This window comes from Schistocerca gregaria, chromosome 2 (genome assembly GCF_023897955.1).
Source record: "Schistocerca gregaria isolate iqSchGreg1 chromosome 2, iqSchGreg1.2, whole genome shotgun sequence".
NCBI lineage: Eukaryota > Metazoa > Arthropoda > Insecta > Orthoptera > Acrididae > Schistocerca > Schistocerca gregaria.
Window position 1 is genome coordinate 426,566,256 of NC_064921.1, and position 21,642 is coordinate 426,587,897.

Consider the following 21,642-nt stretch of genomic DNA (forward strand, 5'->3'; position numbering starts at 1 on the left):
CTGTGAAGAAAAAGACAAGACTTACTAATACTTTTAGAAGGTTTATTTCTATTACTCACCATTGAGTAACCTTAATTGAATTGCAAGTAGTACAGAAAACTCTCATCAAAAAGTATTAAAGGTTTCAGTTTCAGTTTGTCCTAAGAAAATTTCGAGCACATGTCAGATACAAATTACAGCTAAAATTCTGTCACATAAATACAATTAGGGAATACAGATCACACCCATTTTTTTGTTTAGTTTAGTAACAAAACATTCGGATATGTTTGTGAATAACTGTTGTGATGCTGACTTAACTGTCAACTATACGACGATTAGTCCTTGCAATATATCTTTATATCTTTCAGATATAAAGACAAATGGTACCAAGAGTTTTAAAAGTGCTCATAAAATTCCTTTACTAACGAAAGCTGGAGAAACGTATTTCAAGTAGGACAATGAATACCGATTCCCGAATGACTTAACGACAGCTGCGTCAGACTTTTTAGGGTCGTTCATCGCTTCTGCGTAGTCCGCGCCGTGTTCCTCGGAAGTGAGGATGATTCCACTTACGGCGCTAAAGAAAACGCCGATGGCTAAGCAGTGGTCCATTTCCTTCTTCAGCTCCTCGAAGGTGTAGGCCTCTGCCTGGTGTTCCAGTCCCAGACCCTGCAGCAGGCCCACCAGCCTGCTGTGGTACCCGCGCAGCAGGTCCTCCATGTGGTGCCGGTGGACGTCTTCGCTGGCGTTGGCGTACAGGAAGTACAGAAGATCCGAGGCCGGGCTGGTTACTGATGAACACTGTAATGCCACCAAATAGTCAGCTATTAGGTAAATTTATCGAGATTAGCCTGATTCTCACAAGTAAAGGGCACATAATCTATCTTGTTATTTTTCTGTTTGGTGTATTGCTAGATTTCAAATTATTCTATGGTAAATTATTAATACCAGAAGGCCAAAGGTGGGTTAAAATGAAGGCCCGTGCTAACCACTGAACAGCGTGTAGACCCTTTACGTGTAAGCAGAGGGAAATTGAAGTAGTTGTAGTGGAATGAAAGGGCGGTCGTACGTAGGGAGTTCCTTACTTTCTGCAGTGGAAGACAGACATACGTATCAATTCAGGATGAAGAAAGACAGGATATGCCCTTGGTGCCGACTAGCAGTAAGTATACTCGAAGTCATTTGTCATGAAATTTGAAAATTATTTCGTCATTCACCACTAAAGTAACATGACTAGGGTGTAATTCAGACGGAAAGTAAACATATCCTGGACTAGCAGAATACAGAGGGTCCTTTAGCGATAATCGCCCACAGACTCTGCAACAGGACCGCTGAAAGATCTTGCTTGTACTCGGCTAGTGAGCAACCCAAAGATACTGGGGTTATTGATTTAAATGTTATTTTACAAGCAATAGCTGCCAGTAATGCAAAATTGTCAGCCAGTAATGCTGAATTAAAGTATGAGATTGTGGCAAGCCAAACTAATTTTAATAAAAGATTGGAGGTAATGGACAATACCTTCAAGGCTGGTTACAAAAAGCTGAAAGAGGATCTGGACAGTTTCAATTATAAAACTGATTACAATCAAGAGGATATTAAGAAAAAGGTTGCTCAACAATTTTCTGAAATGTATAAAACAGTAAAATCCGAAGTTGCTGAGGTTCGCAAAGACTTCCAAATGGAAGATGCGAAGCTGGAGCACAAGTTAACAGAAAAGATCGAGGCGCAATCTGAACTGTGCTCAGATAGGTTTAAAGATGTTAATATAAAAGTAAACATATGTCAAGCAGAAGTAGATGCAATCAAAACTGATGCTACTCATATTGTGCTAATAGTAGATAATGTTGAAATGAGAGTAGAAAATATTAGTACTAACATTGCTAACATTGAGAGTAAAGTAGCTTCAGTAACTTCTGGTAGTTGTAGTATGCAACAAGTTGTAGCTGCAAACGTCGCTTTTATCGGGTGTCGGCAGTTCTTGCGGTTCGATCCAGATAAAAATATCTACCCCCTAGATTTCTGGAACGATTTTGAAGATGTGATTCCACCAACTTGGTCTGAACGAGAGAAAATCTCATTTATTAGAAGTCATTTAGCAGGTGACGCCATGCGTTGGTCAGCTGATGTGATGTTGAAGTGTAAAACATTAGCGGAATTTAAAACAGCTTTCATTAATGAGTATTGGTCTAGTAATAAGCAAAATGAAGTGTTGCGAGAATTTTGGAGTGGAAAACGCTTCAATATAGGCAAGGAATCTATTGAAGAGTTTGCTAGGTTACGGATTCACGTTTGTCACATTTGGCCGAAAAGCTAAAACCTGAAATGATAATACTGGGTCTTGAAGCCAAACTGCCATGGTATTGACAAACTAGAATTATATCTGCCCCTAGAGACAATCTGGATCGTTTCATTGAATATTTGGAACGTGTAGAGCGTGTGGCTGCCAATGAGGAGCAAGCACGTAATAACAGAAATGCTAATAACACTAGTACTAATTTTAAGAACGAGCAGAATGGCAATGTAAACATCAGAATAGTAGGTGTTCACCATCCTAAGAGAGGTAGGAATTGGAGAAATAATTATCAGAACCAACAATGGCATCCAAATGATAGTAATTTTGTTCCAAACAAAATTATGCAGGTAACCAACAGTGCGGAAAGCAATGCTGTGCCAGTTAACTATAATGCGAATAAAGGTAACAGTAGTAGGCCAAGGCAGGAAAACTAGTTCCCGTCTATGAGAACACTGGCGCTCACCAGCCGGTTACATTTCCTAAGCCAGTAATTAAAGTAATTGGCAAGACAGATCAGAATACTCAGACTGAAAATGTGAATGAAGGGTCGGTAGCATCTAAGGATGCAGCATAAATATTAGATCACTCACAGTATTTGATAGATACCGTGTTAGAGACGCTTTCTAAGTGGGAAGAGGAAGAGAAGGCGCAGCAGTGTAACGGAAGGAAAGAGCTACAAAATACTGAATTTTCAGGTGAAGAAGCAGAAGAAATTCATGCTTATATTTACGATGAGGATGATGTGCTCTTATCTAAAGTGCCTGTGCAGAATGTTGAAACTGTACTAATAGATTTAGGACAGGAGGTAAGTGAGAATATAAAGCATGCCCTGTTGGGGGTCGATGAACCCAGTAGCTGTGACCAGTTGTCACTTGAGAAGGAACTCGACGATAATGGTGAAAGTGGTTTAGCTGTAACTAGTGTTATGCCCGGTCTGGGGACGCAGAATCGCTCAGACTACAGTAATTTGGGTCATGTTCAGCAAACTAAATGTAGTGAAGTCGTGCGGTGTTTCGATTTGAAATTAATAGACCGACTGGAAAAGGCAGCTGAAAATGTAATTCAGGAAACCCCTACACACTTTGACCTAAATGTAATGAAGACAGATATCGATCACTTTAGTTGGAGATAAATCCAAAAGGAACTATTGGATGAGTTTGAGGAACCACCTGTATAAACTAGAATAAGCCACCCTATAATAATAGTGAATATATTGGGTATCAATGTACGTTGTCTCTTAGACAGTGGAAGTGAGGTGAGTGCGGTATCTCAGTCCTTCTTTGATGCATTACCTGATAAAGACAACCTTACAGTACTGAGGGTATCAGGACTAAGAATAATTGGTGCTACTGGCAAGTTGTCAAAAATGGTAAAGCAAGAAGCTTTGCTGCCCTTTAACATTAATGATAATTTAATTGATCATCCATGTTTAATTGTAAACAATCTCAGTATTGAGGTTTTAATTGGCATAGATTTCTTGTCGAAATATTAGAGTGTTGTTGACTTTGAAAGAAGCCAGTTAAAAATAACCAGCGTAATTACGGTACCTTTTATTGACAAACATGTAGTAACTAATGATGAAACTTGGGAGCTGCCTATACGAGTTCTGAAAATAGGAGATATTGGAACGAAGGTGTTAATCTTAGTAAAAGTAAGCTAAACACGGAAGTAGAAGAAACAATTATTTTGGATAAAATAGAAGCTAAATTGCAGAAAATTGATAAAAATTCAGCTAATCAGAAGGAATAACTGAGACAGGTTTTAAAAAGGCATCATAAGGTATTTTCAAATCGACGTGGCGTGGTCAAAGGTTATGAATGTCAATTAAAGGTGAAACCTGGCCAAGTGTTATTCAGGAAGCCATACCAAATACATGTAGCTTGGAAGGAGGCGGTTCGAAAGGAGATACAGAGAATGCTAGAGTGGGGTGTGATTGAAAAAGCGGTCAGTGAGTACAATAATCCTCTTGTTGTTGTACCAAAAAGAGACGGGAGTGTCAGATTGGTCTTGGACGCTCGTTGGTTGAATGAAATAGTGGTTAGGGAAAGTGATAAACCGCAGAACATGGAGGAGTTATTGCAAAAGTTCCGGGGAGTAAAATTGTTAACCTCTATGGACATCAAGTGTGGATATTGGAACTTGCCACTGGCGGAAAGTTCAAGGAAGTACACAGCTTTCTTGTACGAAGGAGTTTGTTACCAATACAGTGTGGTACCTTTCGGACTTAATATCTCTGTTTCTGCCTTCGTACGTGTGATGTGCCATGTTTTAGGACCAGCCATAAGTAATAAAATCACAGTCTACGTAGATGATCTGTTAATAGCAACTCCTACCTGGGAAGAACACATAGTTTTGTTAGAGGATGTGTTAGAGCCTACTGAGAAAGGTGGCATGAAACTTAAGATTGAAAAGACAGAGTGCGTTAAAGAGGAAATAGGTTTCTTGGGTATATATGATAAGTAGAAAAGGAATTTATTTCTAACAATAATTTCCATCCGCCGCCCCACAATTTGCGAACGCAGTGTTATTGATTGATGATGCCAACGAAATATCTGACAACGAGATTGAGCAGCGAGTTGAAACCGGCGTTGTTTGTTGGCAATGTTTCCAAGTACATTGCCTCGGTTATGTCTATTAGTCTCTGAAGAGTTCAAGATATATGAAAGTTCATAAAGGAGGAAAGTAATTCTTTTTTTTTCTGTGGAAAATGCCCATTAAATGTAAAAGTAGGAAAAGAACCCACCTTATTTTCCGATTTTCGTCGGGATATTGCTATGATACCTTTTTGGACAAAGGTACGTGAATGGAGATTCTAGTTTGGACTTCTGTGCATACAGTAGGACGGAGCTGCAGGACACTTGCTCTTAATGTGTCTCAGTTCTTTTTGCACAATTTCAAGACTCCTGGATTTGGTACGGTTCAGCAGTGTATTCATCACCATTGAACTGGGCACCACGAGGTCTGGACATTACGTCAGAATAAAGAGAATAAGAACGTTTCATGTGGCTCTATGTCAGTAGAACACTAACGGACATTTGCGTGACAGCATTAAGGATATCTTTCGAAATGTAACATATGATATACTACACAAGATGTCAAGGAAGACGGTAAACACAGCGCTATGAAAAATTATCTGCGAAGGCCTGTATCAATAAAAGCATAGATATCAAATGCGTTTGAGCATCCATGTCACACGTGGCACCATCGCCATATTCCTTGAATTGTAATACATTTCATATCCGATGAGTACAAAAATCATGTACTGTAAATGTATTTACAAAGTTTATTGCGCCGAACATATATCAGGCACATACCTGTGCGAAAATAATAAGGAATCTTTGCAACAGGCGAGTGAACCCTGCAAAATTTATAGATATATGTTTAGGGAAGCAATGCGTATTCAAAAAATGTTAATGGTGTTCTCAGCACTGTATCTGTGAAGAAACGATGTATAGTGAAAGCACGTCTCAATACGTGAAAAACTTTACATTTTAACTTTTATAACAGGTGCGTAACTAAGATAAGGTTAATAATATTTTTATTACGATAACTGTTCGTGTTTCTTAAGTGGAACCGAAAACGCTATGGTGATTATAGGACTCTTGTAAGAGAGAGTAGGAAAATACAAAATTATTTTGAGGTGTGGTGTTACTGGCGCATCAGTTCCTGTTCTTTTCTTTTTTTTTTAGTCCTTTTGTGACTGGTTTAGTGATGAGTGTGACCCGACAAGAATTCATCTCCTGCGCCGACATCTTTATCTCACAGTAGCACTTGCAAACTTCAGTGATCTGCTGGATGCGTTCCAGTTTCTGCCTGTCCGCAGGTCGTGGTCTAGTGGCTAGCGTTGCTACCTCGATCAAGAAGTCCCGAGTTCGATTCCCGGCCGGGTTGGAGATTTTCTCTGCCCGAGGTCTGGGTGTTTGTGTTGTCCTTATCATTTTGTCATCATCTTCATCATTTGTGACAGTGACTAGACTGGAATGTGAAAAAAATTGACTGTGTAAAAATTGAGACTTTACGAGCGCTGACGACCACGCAATTGAGAGCCCCGCAAATCAAACATCATCACATCAGTTTCTGCCATCCTCTACAGCTTTTACCGTTCGTAGCTCACTCTAGCAACACGGCATCTTTTCCGTGGTGTCTTACTAGATGTCGTACTATCCTGTCCCTTCCTCTTGTCAGTATTCTCGATAAATTCCTTTCCTTTGTAGTGTTACGGCTGTGTAGGTGAAATAATCGTCCGTCTTTGTTTGCGAAGCTGTGCGGCCCCTGGGCGGATAGAACTGCGCGAGCCACGTTCGTTAATAAGGGACAGGATGTGGCAAAAATCCCGAAGCTGAGTGTTTGGACGGCTGTTACTCGCGTCTCCTTTGTGCAGGAGATGCTCCAGGAAATGGCAGGGTGTCCACGAACCTTAAAGGTGACTAAGCTACAGTTCTTTGAAATTCGACAATAACTCAGTCACATATTTTCGCCCTCTGAATACATCTCCGATCTCCGAAAAATAAGGCACATCCAAAGACACAACAATATCTCAACGTCTTTAAAACCATAGAAGATAATATTTCACATTTACACAATGTTCCTTTGAATTAACAACTTTTAATCGTTTAGTGCTATTTCACGAATGGTATTTCAGATGATAGCATTGAACTATAGTTACCATTCCTGAAAGCTACGTATCTGTATCTATTTCATTTATTCATTTACGACGTTTTCTTACATCTTTTTCATTTCGCAAATGTTCGTCAGAGCACCATACTCTCCACATTTACACAGAAAATGAATGCAGTATGAATACCTCATAATTTGTTGTACTTGTCGTTTTATTTCATGAATAGTTTATTAGTTTGTCAGTAACTTCATTCAAATGTTTATTCCAAGTGCTATTACAAATTATGCTAATTTAAATGAGGTCAATCGCAAGTGTTAGCAGACACCGCCATTGTAAAATAACTCCAGAAGGCATTCTGACAAGCAGGCCTAAATAATTGTTTAAACTATATTGTACGACAATGCGTTGTCATTTAACGTCACTACACTTGCACAAGAATGTTAGCTTATTTATTTATGAACCATCTATTACGTTTATTTATTGTAAAATCTCTGAATGTAAGCGAATGTTTTAATATTGTTTTATTTGAAAAGAGCTATAATATATTAGTTTAATGCGGGGAAGTGGTTGAGTCAAATCACGTCTGTAGAGGTTGAGAACGACGTGTTGCAGGTGGGCACGACCTTCAGCTAATGAGAGTTGGACAGTGGCAGAACACTGCTGGAGTCAAGTGGAGACTTGGACTTTCTGAGTGAGGTGCTCGAGGGAGCGATTCTGCGCACTTTATGTCGTGTCCTGGATGGGGGCAGACCTGCCTCTGGTAACGAGTGGTATTCGATTGTGGAGGTGATTGATTCTGGGCGGTGAACGGTCGCTAAGCTACTTTGGCTTCTGAAGGGACTTAAGATTTCGAAAGATTTTTAATTTGGTCCAGAGTACAACTCTAGCTTTTGCTGCTTGATTTACGGAACTGAGCAGAGACACAGTGTGAGTTGCTATTCTTTGTATAGTGTATGTTAATTTGTGACTAATCATGTTGAACTCAGAACTGTTTTGAGCTGGTGAATATTTGATGTACAGTGATCACGAAATGGGCTTAGCTTCCGCATATCTTTGATGACGTTTTAGTTTGGGGATTTTTCTGCTATACTCTTAACGTTGCCAACGTAACTTTACTGCACTTGATAAGGCCATTTTCTATATTTTAACTATCGTAGGTCCACTTCCCGTTTATGTGAGATGTACTATCTTGAATTATCTTTATTCAACATAGTCCTGTGTTGCCCTCATCAATTACAGACGTCAGAAGAGAACCCTTTTCACTAAATTATTTGTTTATCTTTCATCTTATTTTTCAGTGTATTCAGTTAACTCACAATTCTAGGCAATTTGATGGTATGATCACAGGTTATCATTTGCAGCGAATTAGCTGCGGGACGTGCAAGCAGACGCGCGTGTCTCGATCCTGTCATTACATGGAGGTGCTCTTTTCAAACAGAGTCGTTCATTGCCCCGTTACCAAAAGTACGCGTAACCTCAGTTAAACATGCATCTGGGTTGCTGGTATGTGATGCTGTTAGGTCAGTGCAACTACTCAGCGGTAACAGATAGGTATTATCGCGATTGGGTGAAATATGGCTGGCGTTCTGGATCCTCCACAATTTGTGGGGAAGCCATAGAGTACGGTCCACCTTCCACATGTATCGATAAGGAAGTCTCTTTGCATGTCGGACTTTGATTTGCATAACGCGATCCGGTCAGTATGATACGGTAACAGCAGTGAAAGGAGGCTACAAACTTGCATGTGAGGCATCTGGTGTGTTCATGAGTAGGAAAAACCATCTCTTGTTTTCCTTTGCTGCAAAGCCGGAAAGAAGAAACGAGCAGACTCAGAACAGGCAGCGGTGGGTCGCGTTCCGAACCTTTAGCCACGTCCTGGCTGGACAATGGATTCCGGAACCCAAGTGTCGGCCATGTAGCGCGGGGGCTGTGATTTCTCCCACCCACCGGCGGTTCTCTGTGAAGCCTCCAAGGCCGACAGCCTCGGCGCCTCGCAAAATAACTTTCTATTCACACTGCAGACGCTTTGAAAACACGGCTTGCCTTGAAGAAGTGGGACGGGGAACGATATTTGGGAAGGCAAGGTACTGTAATAGGAAGTCGGCCTCACTCCCGCCAAGCTGGTGCTTATAGTGACGCCACGGGGCGCACAGAACGATCCAGAAACGCGTCTCGCGCCCGCTTCTGGCTCAGGTCGGGATTGGCTATTTTGGCTTACATGTCAACACTAGAATCGGACTACTAACACGAAAGACGAAACATTTTCTATTGGAAGACAATTTGTTGTAGAGCAACGATAGGTTCGTCTCTTGAGAAGAGTGAGAAGCTGCTCGTTGTGTAGTGGAGGGAACTTTTGGAGGAGATCTATGGTGGACGTGGCAGGAGACTGTCATTTCTGGTACTCTTGTGCTCTATGTATAAGCGTTTGAGTTCTCAGTTTTGTTTGTCCTCATATGTGGACAGTTTTCGGTAAAGTCATCTCGCGAATCAGCAGGCGTCATCTACAGAACCTGCGGCACGCAGCAATTCAAGTCGCCAGCCACACCGCAGGACGTAGCTCCGTCTGAAGACTATAATATACGCTGCACCGGCTTGTAGACATTTCCATCGCGGTGACTCTATTCTTCTCTTTGTTTGGAGCTTATTGAATAAACCGCAAACTGTAATATATAGAATGTCATCGATTTGGACTGTTTAAGAAAAAAAGATACAAATGTTGACTCAACGTTAGTTTCTCTTATTATCGCTTTACACCAAGCTTTGGTATTTTCAGCAATGTATTTGGATTAATGCTCTTGAAAATCGCAGTAGTAGAGTGAATCATCAGAACATAATTCAATTTAGTATAAATGTGATATTCACGAAGAAGCGGTTAAATATATAAAGCACTAAGCAATATTTTGCCCACCCGGCTGGCCGTGCAGTCTAACGCACTGATTTCCGGGCGGGAAGGAGCACCGGTCCCCGGCACGAATACGCCCGGCCGATTTGTGTCGAGGTCCGGTGAGTCGGCCAGGCTGTGGATGGTTTTTAGGCGGTTTTCCATCTGCCTCGGCAAATGCGGGCTGGTTCCCCTTATTCCCCCTCAGCTACACTATGTCGAAGATTGCTCCGCAAACAAGTTCTCCACGTACTCGTACACCACCATTACTCTACCACGCAAACATAGGGGTTACACTCGTCTGGTGTGACACGTTCCCTAGGGTGTCTACCGTGGGCCGAACCGTACAATAATCCTGGGTTCGAAGTGTGGCGGCGGAGGGGTGAAGTGGACTGCGGTAGTCGTCGTGGGGTTGTGGACCACTGCGGCTGCCGAGGCGACGGAGCCCCTCCGTCGTTTCTTGGTCCCCGGTTAACATAACATACGCAATATTCTGCGCCTCATCACGCACAGGGTGAAGCCGTCCTGCAGTGAGATAACAGCCTCTATACGTCAAGGTGTCGAACTCTCAGACTCTGACTGTCACGTAACACGCAGCCTGCTCCAGAGGCATAGGTCGATTCACGAGACAAACTGACCAACAGGTACTATGACTGAATAATACGCATGCTCAAGTAGACAACTCAACATGTGTAACAGTGCTTTCATGTTATACGTACCGATACGAAATTCTGTGTTCCTTTACTGGTGAGCTGATGGTAAACAATTAATAACAATTCTGATATTTCCGATATCTTTAACGTTCAAGTCTTTTAGATTTAAAAAGTCATCCCCCGATACGAGCTCCCATGTACAAAACAGCTTCGAACGTCTGATTACTTTCCAAATGACTTAATGTTTTAAACATTTGGCGTTAATAACGCAAGAGAGAAAAATGTGTGAAATTATGCATTAAGTTTTTTGGAAGTTGCTATTTGCTGTTATTCTCATGAACTGTACGAATATGGTCTGGGAATTAATGCGCAACCAGTGACATTGCCTCAAGACAAACACACAGTTTCTAACTGTAATACTTGTCCTGAGTGATATCGTGCAACTGAAAAAGATGTATAAGGATCTCTCGAATGGAATGAAGAACCTAATGAGTACAGAAATTGGACTGGCAATAATTGAAGAACGACGAAAGTGGTGAGAGTGGCAGAAATGAGATCACCGGAACTGGGAATCACGAGTATTCTGCTTCTTAAACGGCAAAGTAAGCCACGAAGGAAGAAGCAAGGAGGACATAAAAACCAGTATACCATAGCATTAAGGGCATTCCTGGCCAATGGAAGTGTACTAACATCTAACATTGGCCTTAATTTCAGAAATGAATTTCTGAGACTTTAAGTTTCGAGCTCATCATTGTACAGTAGTGAACATGGACTGTGGGAGCAGAAGGGAATCGAAACATTTGAGATGTGTTGGTACGTAAGAAGGTAGAAAAGTAGGGGGACTGAAAATGCATAGAATAAGGAGGTCCTCCACATAATCGGTAAGGAAGAGAATTAATGGAAAGTACTGATATGGAGAAGAGACAGAATGATGGGAAATGTTTTAAGACATCAGCGAATAAGTCCATGAAATAAGAGGAAGCTGTAGGGATAAAAACTATAGATCAAGGTAGAGATTGGAATATACCCGCTACACAATTGAGGTCTTAGGCTGCATGAGCTGCTACGAGCTGAAATGGCTGGTGCAGGTGGGGAACCCATGGTGAAATGCATCAAACCAGCCAGAATACTGACGATTCAAAAAATAAAAGAAATAATAGGGGGTGTGGAGGGAAGTATCATGGTCGTGCCATTTGAACACATGTTAATTTCAACGTTGATACTGAGGTCAGACAATCTGTTGTGATCAAATGTGCGCAGTCCAGACTGGTCTCGCCATGTAATGCAGTGCACGTTATTGCAAGTTAGTCGGCTTTGAGTAGTTTTACGTATTAGGTACCTGTGATTGTGAGTGTGTACAGGCAGGCAGCGCTGAGCAGGAAGAGGCTGTTTGAAAGTTATTTGCATCGGAAGAGCTATCTCATAGTTCTCCTGTCAGTCGGTTGAGGAGAAGTATTGCATAATATTGGAATTGGTATGTAGAGTGGATTCCATATTACAGCTTGAGAGTAGGCTATGGAATTTTCTTAACTGACTACTACAAGCACGTTAATGCCAGTACGGATTTTTAACCTGTTTCTGCCTATGTAAATGTCAGTGAGGCGTCACTATTGTATAATGGGGTCGCTTTTGTAAATGTGTGGTAAGTCACGCTGCAGAACGACAAATTACTCCATCAGAGCTCTCATTTTACTCTTTACAGGTGGTGTGACATTGTCAGTCTATGGTGGAGTAAACGTATTTGCGATTTAGTTTCTTTAGCAAAGGATAGCAACTGTCCGTTAGGAGCACACATAACTGTTTATTGGCTGAGCCGCACTAGAATTTCTTCAAAAATATGATAGATTTTAACAGTGTGCAATACATATACTGGTGCACGTTTACACATGCCTGGATGCAGACAGATGCATATCGATACAGTTGCTAGTCGATTACACTTTACTGTTAACAGACGCCGTACAGGCTTTCTAAGGCCTTCTCGCTCATAAGCCACACATGTCCATCACTGTGAATGCAGAATAATAAACGAACGTTACTATATTTGTACCGACTTAATCCAACAGTTGTTGAGAACAGTTGTAAATACATGAAACACACCGTACCATGTATCAAAAAGCGCGTGCTGCAATAGTTATACAAGGTGCTTAAAAAGTGTCACATATTCCTGCAGGATACACCACTGATTAAATCTAGAAGAAAAGTTCGTATATTGATGTGTCCGGAACTAAAACGAGATATGGGCCAAACTGTCCTTTTATTCCAATCTGTCTATTTTGTAGATCTAGATACCATAAGCAGTAATGCATGTGGAGACCACGCATCATGAGTTTCATCCTTCAGCCGTTCTGCGTAGTATATCACTCATTCGTTCAAATGCACTTGGCTCCATTTGGATTATATCATATGCAATGGTCAGACGTTTCTGTAACGTCTGCACATTTCAGACGGGTTCATTCACCATTGCCTTTAGGTGTCCCCACATCCAAGAAACCGACGAAAGCACCTTTATCAAAGTCGGAAACGTGATGGTACTAATTTCTCCTCCTTGCACGGGGCATCACAACAACGTTTCACCAGGCAACGCCGGTCAACTGCTGTTTGTGTATCAGAAATCGGTTGGGAACTTTCCACATGTCAGCACGTTGTAGGTGTCGCCACCGGGGCCAACCTTGTGTGAATGCTCCGAAAAGCTAATCATTTGCGTATCACGGCATCTTCGTCCTGTCGGTTAAATTTCGCGTCTGTAGCACGTCATCTTCGTGGTGTAGCAATTTTAATGGCCAGTAGTGTATGAAGGGCGTTCTGTTATTAATACGACACATTTTTCTGGAAGCGTCAGCCACGTACCGCCTCCCGCATGCAATTCCACACAGATGGTACTTCGTTACTCTTTATGGTCTTCTGTGAGGCAGCGATGAATCCACAGGGCACACACTTTTTGTGTACCCCAACTGATGGACAAGTGTGTCAGCTCTGCGAGCACGGACGTCGAGTTGAGCAGTGATTTATTTGATTGTTACCTGTCGAACACCGCGAATGAGAGCGTAAGCACGTTCCGCTGAGAAGTCCTATGCCGGCTTGTAAATTAACTGCATTCTTTTGGTTACAGTGTATCTATGTATTAAAGAGATTCTTTTCTGGATTATGTCCTTCCAAACGACGTCTCTTTTTTTCATTTCAGCGAGATGCAGCAACATGCTGCCACGCCGGCAGATTGCTGTAATTCGTTGATGCCAACTGTGGGTCGTGATGTATAAGAGGCAACTCGCTGAACTGAGTATTCTCTCTTTACACGAAAGTAGGTATCTGATGCGAAAGTCGACGTCCTCCGTCATGGACTACCTCTACTTTCTCAACGTACTGTCGAGTGATCCGGAACTTGACTGAGTTATTAAGTGAAAATCATGTTCGTAGCATGTGTGATGATCTTTCAGTTTTAGGCTCAATGGTTACATACATAAGCCGTCGTCCTGGAGGCTGAAAGAAAACTCGTTATTCAGTTCTCGGTCAGTTTCCTAATTAATCAGTTATCAATTAATGTTTTTGAATAGAAGCTACACAAAACTTATTACTATCTTCCTTACATAAGACTGTGTATGTCTATGTTAAGTCTGTTAAATATGCGAGGCCAGACTGAGTTTGCGAAATTATTTTCTGAGGCGTAGAGATTCATACTTACAGCATGGCTTACAGCTTCAGGGCTTGACTTTCACTGCTTATTGGAATAGCTCAGTATTCACACACTTTACAGCAGTCAGGAGTTCTGCTTTAGATTTTAACAAAGGTTCCCACAAAGAGAGTGGTAGCTAGTAATCCGTATCGCATTATCTTTTCCTGTTGGGCCAAACACCTCAATTTACAGGGAATTCATATCACACTGCAGACAAAGGAATTTCATGACCAGGCACAGTCGTAGGATAAGAGTCCCACAGCAAATATCTGACCTGCAACATTGTACAATCTGGGCGTCCGGAGATAGCTGTTAAAGCAAGAATGATTGAACATACATGTCTTGAGCAACAACGTCACCTGTTCTCAAGTTTTCTGGATTTGTAACACTATGGCGAAGAAGGGTAAAGTAATGTCCGTTAAGTTTATCAGAAATCGATGAACACTTCTGTAACATTCTTTAATTAAATAAGAAAAAACTTTACGATTACATTGAATGAATATCTGCACTGTACCATGGATACTAAACTCGAAATATCGTATAGCGTTTTGTAACTGCAAGTGGTGTGCCTATCTGTATTACTGTTACCAAAAACATTAACGAATCGATTGGGCAATGCAACTCCCAGTACCAATAAAGAAATACAGTCACTTCAAAATACATTCATCCCCTTGGGCACTGAATCCTCTGGCCCTGTTCTAAACTGATAACTTTGGTCCCTGTGCACATAACAAACTTTAAATTCTCTTACCTCTAAAGCAGCAACGGTGGAACGCTAGCTACGGGCTCAGTGGTACACAGTGATGGCCATAATACTTTGAAATGTACATGAAATTCTTTTGGCTGATAAATGAAAACATCTGAGAAAAATTCAACTCTTTATAAGACATATAACCTCGACAGGAAGGCTGTACTGATTGTGGTTTTCCTTTAAAAAAATTATATTGCAAGTTAAGTTTGTCTTTTAACAGCTGAATTTGGACAGAACAACACGGCATACTTACTGACTGATTCATGAAAATGCGATTTATACAGCTAGTATTATTTACCCTCACTAAACCAGTATAAATGCATATCATCAAATTACATATAGCTCTGTTAACACATCTTAGAAACATTACGAAAGTGAAAAATCTAACTAGCCTTTTCATCCAATCAGTATACGTACATTCTGGGATTCCTCAACAATTACAAATTATCAGCCGGTTCATGTAAACTAACGCGCTGGCAAAACAGAAATCATAATGATTTAAGATATTTACCTTACTTGCATGAAGACTTCTGCTTCATGTCCAACATTGACACACCTGCATTAATCTAACACTTGGTGTCTTCACACAGCACACCACAAAAACTGCCTGCTCCGTCGTCCGCTCACAGACAGCTACCTACAACTATGTACCCAATGCTCTCTTACTCCAGCAGTAATATCTCAGACGAGAAACATTATCTTTGGCTCTGCGCTCGTACACGGTGATCTGATTTATAAAGCCTATCAGAGATATACATCGTTTATAATATCATAATTTCAGTTTAATTTACATTAATATTATTACCGTATTCGGGTGCCAGATACAAGTGTGCCCCAGTTAACTCCTTTCACTTTGTCCGAGACAGGCAAAGAACCCAACGCGAGTACTAACCCGACATTAATAGTAATCCTCCAGAAAGCCCAATTCTATAATTTCTAATTTAGTAGTACCATCTTCAAGCACATAATATTTAATTTTAAGGGGTATGGAATTTTAATAGTATGTAGCTTTACGTGGGTGAACATTTGACATAAGGCAAAAACCTAAACGGTAAAAATTCTGGTGGTAGCATGACGTTAATCCATTGCGCGGAAACCTGGTGATCGTAATAGCGTCAACAACACTTGTCCACTCGCGCAGAGTACCTAAACAATTTTATTTCTCAATGTATCTGAGTTGTGTAGTGAAGCTGAGAATGCTGGCGTGAGCAGTAAAGAGAATGACGCATAAACACTGCAATTCGTGGCAGAGCAAGTGAGAGGTGCGGCTGACGTCAGCAGCCTTGATGATGACGGCACCAATGAGCGCAGACCTTGTAAAACTGTTTACTGCGGCTGCAACGCAATATGGCTGCAGTGCCCGAGGAAAGGGACCAGGCCATCTTCTCAGCGTGTGCTGCCCAACAGGATTCGTCGACAGATGCGACTGATCTGGAGCAGTTTTCTGATGGCAAAAGCACGAGCGTGTAAAATAAACAACTGATTTATAAAAGGTGTAATGTCTGTAAAATTCAGCAAAATTTTTCGATGACGGTGAGTCTTTAACAGTAATTAAGTGATATGGTATTGTATTAGACCAGGTTATTATGTTCCAGTAAATTTACCAAAGTAAAAGAGCTCCAAATTGAAGTTTTATTGCCCAGACCGCAGTTGATACATATCCTGATAATTAATTATACTGCCACCTTCAGATTATCGGATACCTGAATTGTAAAGCCAGTGTGTGTGGCACACTGCCGTCTTTCCATTGAAAATATGGAGCTAAACTCACAGAAAAGATGTTCCAGTGCAACACTTAGTACACTAAAACAAAGGCCTGTCTGCAATGCAAAGAGAACTCAAGTAGATCAGATAGAGCACACACACTGCTGTCCGATGTCCGTATGTCAAAAACACGCACCATGCGTTACTGATACAGTTACGCCTTTTACATTAGTGTACTTAGTATTACATGGGAGTATCTTTTCTGTAAGTTTGCCTCCATGCTTTCAATTTCCAGGTGGCAATGTGTACACTGACTGGCTTTTTAATTCAAGTATTCGTCGGTCTGGAAATGGCAATATAACTTTGCTGAAACCAGTAATCTCGATATGAATCAACTGCAATCTGGGAAATGAAACTTCTATTTTCGAATCTTTTTTTCACTTTGATGTAGATATCTCTCTCATTCTGACAACGTAATTACAAATTTCGCTAAATTCGTTTTCTGTTTAAGGTGTTTTTTGTTGCTGTTCCGGTCTTCAATCTTCCCTTTAGTTTTATGCAACACACCAGTCTAGTCTATAATAAGCAGGCAGCTTCATCTATGAGTAACTACTGCCACCTACATTCATTTGAATGAGCTTACTGTACTCAATCCTTGGTCTCCCTCTGCAAATTTTGCTCTCACACATCTCTGTATTACCAAACTGAGGTTTCCTCAAGGCCTCGGAAAGTGTTCTATCAACCGATCCCTCCGTTTTTACGTATCATGTTGTGCTATTCTGATAAATTAATTTTAATTAGTTAACCAGGCGCCACATTTAACCTTCAACATCCATCTGCAACACTACATTTAGCAAGCTTGTGTTCTCTTCTTGTTGAACTGTTGATGGTCCACTCTTCCCTTCTGTGGAAGACCAGATTCCAGAGAAATGCCATTAAAAATACTGTCTAACACTAAATTTATATTCATCTTTAACAAATATTTCTTTTTTCAGTTATTCTCTCTTCACTTCATAACCTCTTTTGAAGTTAAAATCCATTCCGCACAATTTATCGTCAAAGTTTATTCACTTCTCTGAGAAAATTACAAACATCATCGTCATCGTTATGGCACACACGTACAGTACATTTACACTGAAGGGCCAAAGAAACTGGTATAGGCATGCGTATTCAAATACAGAGATATGTGAGCAGGCAGCGTACGGCGCTATGGTCGCCGTCACCTACATATGGCAACAAGTGTCTGGCAAAGTTGCCAGATTGGTTACTGCTGCTACAATGACAGGTTATCATGATTTAAGGGATTTTGAATGTGATGTTATAGTCGGCGCTCGAGCAATGGAAACAACATCTCGAAGGTACCGATAAAGTGGAGAATTTCCCGTAGACCATTTCACTAGTGTTCTGTGAATATCAAGAACCGGATAAAACATAAAGTCTCCGCATCACTGCGGTAGGAAAAAGATCCTGCGAGAAGGAAACTAAAGTCGACTGAAGAGAATCGTTCAACGTTCCAGAAGAGCTGCTTGCTGCAGATTTCAATGCTGGGCCATCAACAAGTGTCAGCGTGCGAACCTTTCAACGAAACATCGTCAATACGAGCTTTCAGAGCCGAAGGTCCACTCGTGTACCCTCGATGACTGCATGACACAAAGCAGTACGCCTCGCCAGGGTCCGTCAACAACGACTTTGGGCTGTTGATGATTAGAAACATGTTGCCTGGTTGGACGAGTCTCGTTTGAAATTGTTTCGAGTGGATGGACGTGTACGGGTATTGAGACAACCTTATGAGTCCATGGAACCTGCATGTAGCCAGGGGTCTGTTGAAGCTGGTCGAGGCAATGTAATGGTGCAGGACGTGTGAAGTTAGAGTGATACGGACCTCTGATAGGTCTAGGTACGACTCTGACAGGTGACACGTACGTAAGCATCCTGTCTGATCACCTGAATTGATTCATGTCTATTGTGCATTCCGACGGACTTAGGCAATTCCAGCAGGACAGTGAAACCCTACACTTCGTAATTGTTACAGAGAGGGTCCTGGAACACTATTATGATTTTAAACACTTCCGCTGGCCACCATACTCCTCAGTCGTGAACATTATGGACCATATCAGGGATACCTTGCAACATGTTGTTCAGAAGAGATCACGACCCCCTCATACTCTTACGGATTTGTGGACAGCACTGTAGGATTCATGGTGTCAGTTCCCTCCAGCACTACTTCAGACATTAGTCGAGTCCATGCCGCGTTGTGTTGCTGCACTTCTGCGTGCTCACGGGGCCTGTACACGATATTAGGCAGATGTACCAGTTTCTTAGGCTCCTCAGTGTATAATATGTAATGAATGTCATTGTATAATACAAAAATATATTGACTAAATAATACCAAGGTTTCTATTCCATTCCACCGCTGTCGCATTGGCATTCATAAAATCATACCACTTGCCCTTACAGCATCGGAGGAGGCAATCCTCTCGTTCGTAATGGATGCACCGGCTTATCATTTATGGTTTATGGTTTGATTTGACATTGTGTGTGTGCAGCTTCTTTTTAAATTGTGACTAGGCTTAATGCCATAAAAACATTTTCAGGTGGGTTTTAAATCCTTATACGTCTGCCGGAATAAGAAGAAATTTTTAATCTAGTATCCTTGTTTGTAGCACTTGAAAATGAGATAGTGTTGTCCCGAAACATGATGTAGCAATAATCACACGACTTACAACTGGGCTGCATACTCTCAATGTTCCTCTTTTGTATGTCTCGTAGACACAATGTATCACGGTAACAACTCGGAGATCCACAGTATCTCATTTATAGAGTGAGTAAGAGCATCGATTACATCTAGAGCGGGTTCTAGTTCACTTGATCCATACTTTCCTGTAAAGCTCTGTACCGATATCATTACAATTGTATTTCTCGAACCATTCCAGTTCTTTTTCATGTCTAGTGTGTTAGCTACAATGATATCATACTTTCGTGTTACTGACAGCTATATGTTCAGCGTACAGTATGGCCTATTTCCTCTTTTCATGCAAGACAAGTATGTCTTTAGGAATTGATATTTCCTTATTCTCTTCTATTTTGTGGTAAGCTCTAGCAAGGTCTTAGTTCTGAGAATATGTGGTGGGTAGATCCTGCTTAGCAGAGGCCAGTAGATAGAAGTTAGTCTGCTTGTACCAATAATCTTGCGCGTCCACTTGTAGAGCTGCTCATTGATGAGCGTGGTATGACAAGTATTATACCACAGCGGAGCACATTACTCTGCGTCCGAAAAATCCATTGTAAGAGCAGATTTAAACAAAGTCACAACTGAAATCCCCCCCCCCCCCCCCCCACAGGTTACGACACACAGCGACTTGTTGATGTTTTTCGCGAGTTTTTATCGTGGCTGATGTGTCTCCCAGACGTTTTCTATAAGATAGCGTACGGAAGCCACACCTTTGTGGGACGTACTGACTATGAGCATGCGGACTAGCTTAGATAACCGATCAGTAGCAAAGTGACGCTCTCAGGACCAAATGACTAAAAAACTGTGACCTTCAAATCTTGTCTACTAAACAATCATAGAAAAATACAACGTCATCAGCAAACCTCAAAGTTTAAATTTTTTCATATTCAACTGTGATTACTTCCTTCATACCTCTTTCGCTTCCCTCACAATCTGCTCAGTCTACAGGGTGGATAACATAGCAGATAAACTAGAAACCTCTCTCATTTCCTTATCCACTACTGCTTCCGTTTCATGCCCTTCGACTCTTACAGCTATAATCTGTTTTTTGTACATATTGTTGGAAATTCTACGTTTTTCTATCTCTTCCTCTCCATGATCCGAAACAGTACATTCCACCATCATTGTCTCAACCTACAAATGTTGTAGAGGTAATTTTGCCACTCCTCAGTCTCTCTTTTATGGTTTCTGGTATGGACAGTATTGCCTCGTGATTTTCTACTCATATCTGCAACAGAAACTGATCTTCCCCGAAGTAGGCTTTTATCAGTCTTTCCATTTTTCTACAAATACTTCTTGACAGGTTTTAGCACCCGTCCCTTATTGAAATTGGGAGAATTACTTTTTCCCTGAAGTAAGAGGATATTTCACCTATCTCATACACCTCACACACCAGGTGAAATAATTTCGTCAGGGCTGACTCAAGTTCTCTGTCATTTCCACGAAATCGGAATTCCAGAGGCCTTGTTTCGACTAAGGTCCTCCAGTGCTCTGCCAAATTCCTCTCTCACTCCCATCTCATCTACTTCCTCTTCGCTTTCTATCATATTGTTACCTTTGTATACCTTATAGATACTGAAGTGACAGAAGTCATAGGAAACTTACTAATGTCACGTCGGACCTCCTTTTGACCGTCGTAATGCAGCACCTCGACGTCTCATGGACTCAACAGGTTGTTGGAAGTCCCCTATGTCGGCCGGCGTGGCCGAGCGGTTCTAGGCGTTACAGTCTGGAACCGCGAGACCGCTAAGGTGGCAAGTTCGAATCGTATCTGGGGCATGGATGTGTGTGATGTCGTTAGGTTAGTTAGGTCTAAGTAGTTCTAAGTTCTAGGGGACTGATGACCTCAAAAGTTAAGTCCCATAGTGATCAGAGTCATTTAAAAAAACAGTCCCCTGCAAAAATACTGAGCCACGCTTTCTCTACAGCAGTCCATAATTGCTTAAGTGTTACTTATGCAGGATTTTGTGCACCAACTCACGTCTCGATTATGACCATAAATGTTGATTGGATACATGTCGGGCGATTTGTGTGGCCAAATTTTTCGCTCGGTCTGTCCTGAATGTTCTTCAAACCAGTCGCTACCAATTGTGGCTTGGTGACGAGTTCTGGAATATGAATCACATGAATGGCTGCAAATGATGTCCAAGTAGCCGAACATAAACATTTCCATTCAATGATCGGTTCAGCTGCACCAAAGTACCCGGTCCACTCCATTTCAACACAGCCCACACTATCGTGGAGCTCCCACCAGCTTGCACAGTGCATCGTTGACAACGTGGGTCCGTGGCTTCGTTGGGGTCTGGGCCACTCTCGAACCCTACAGTCAGGTTTACCAAAGGAAGTCGGGACTCGTCTGGCC

At 41.5% G+C, this 21,642-nt stretch overlaps 1 long non-coding RNA gene across 1 annotated transcript in view; it reads left to right on the top strand.

Annotated features, from left to right (window-relative positions):
• Positions 1–575: 575 nt before the first annotated feature.
• Positions 576–21,642, top strand: part of LOC126324201 (uncharacterized) — a 167,734-nt gene continuing 146,667 nt past the window's right edge. The window contains exon 1 of the long non-coding RNA XR_007559841.1: positions 576–613. This is a non-coding gene — a long non-coding RNA (uncharacterized LOC126324201). The remainder of the gene's footprint in view (positions 614–21,642) is intronic.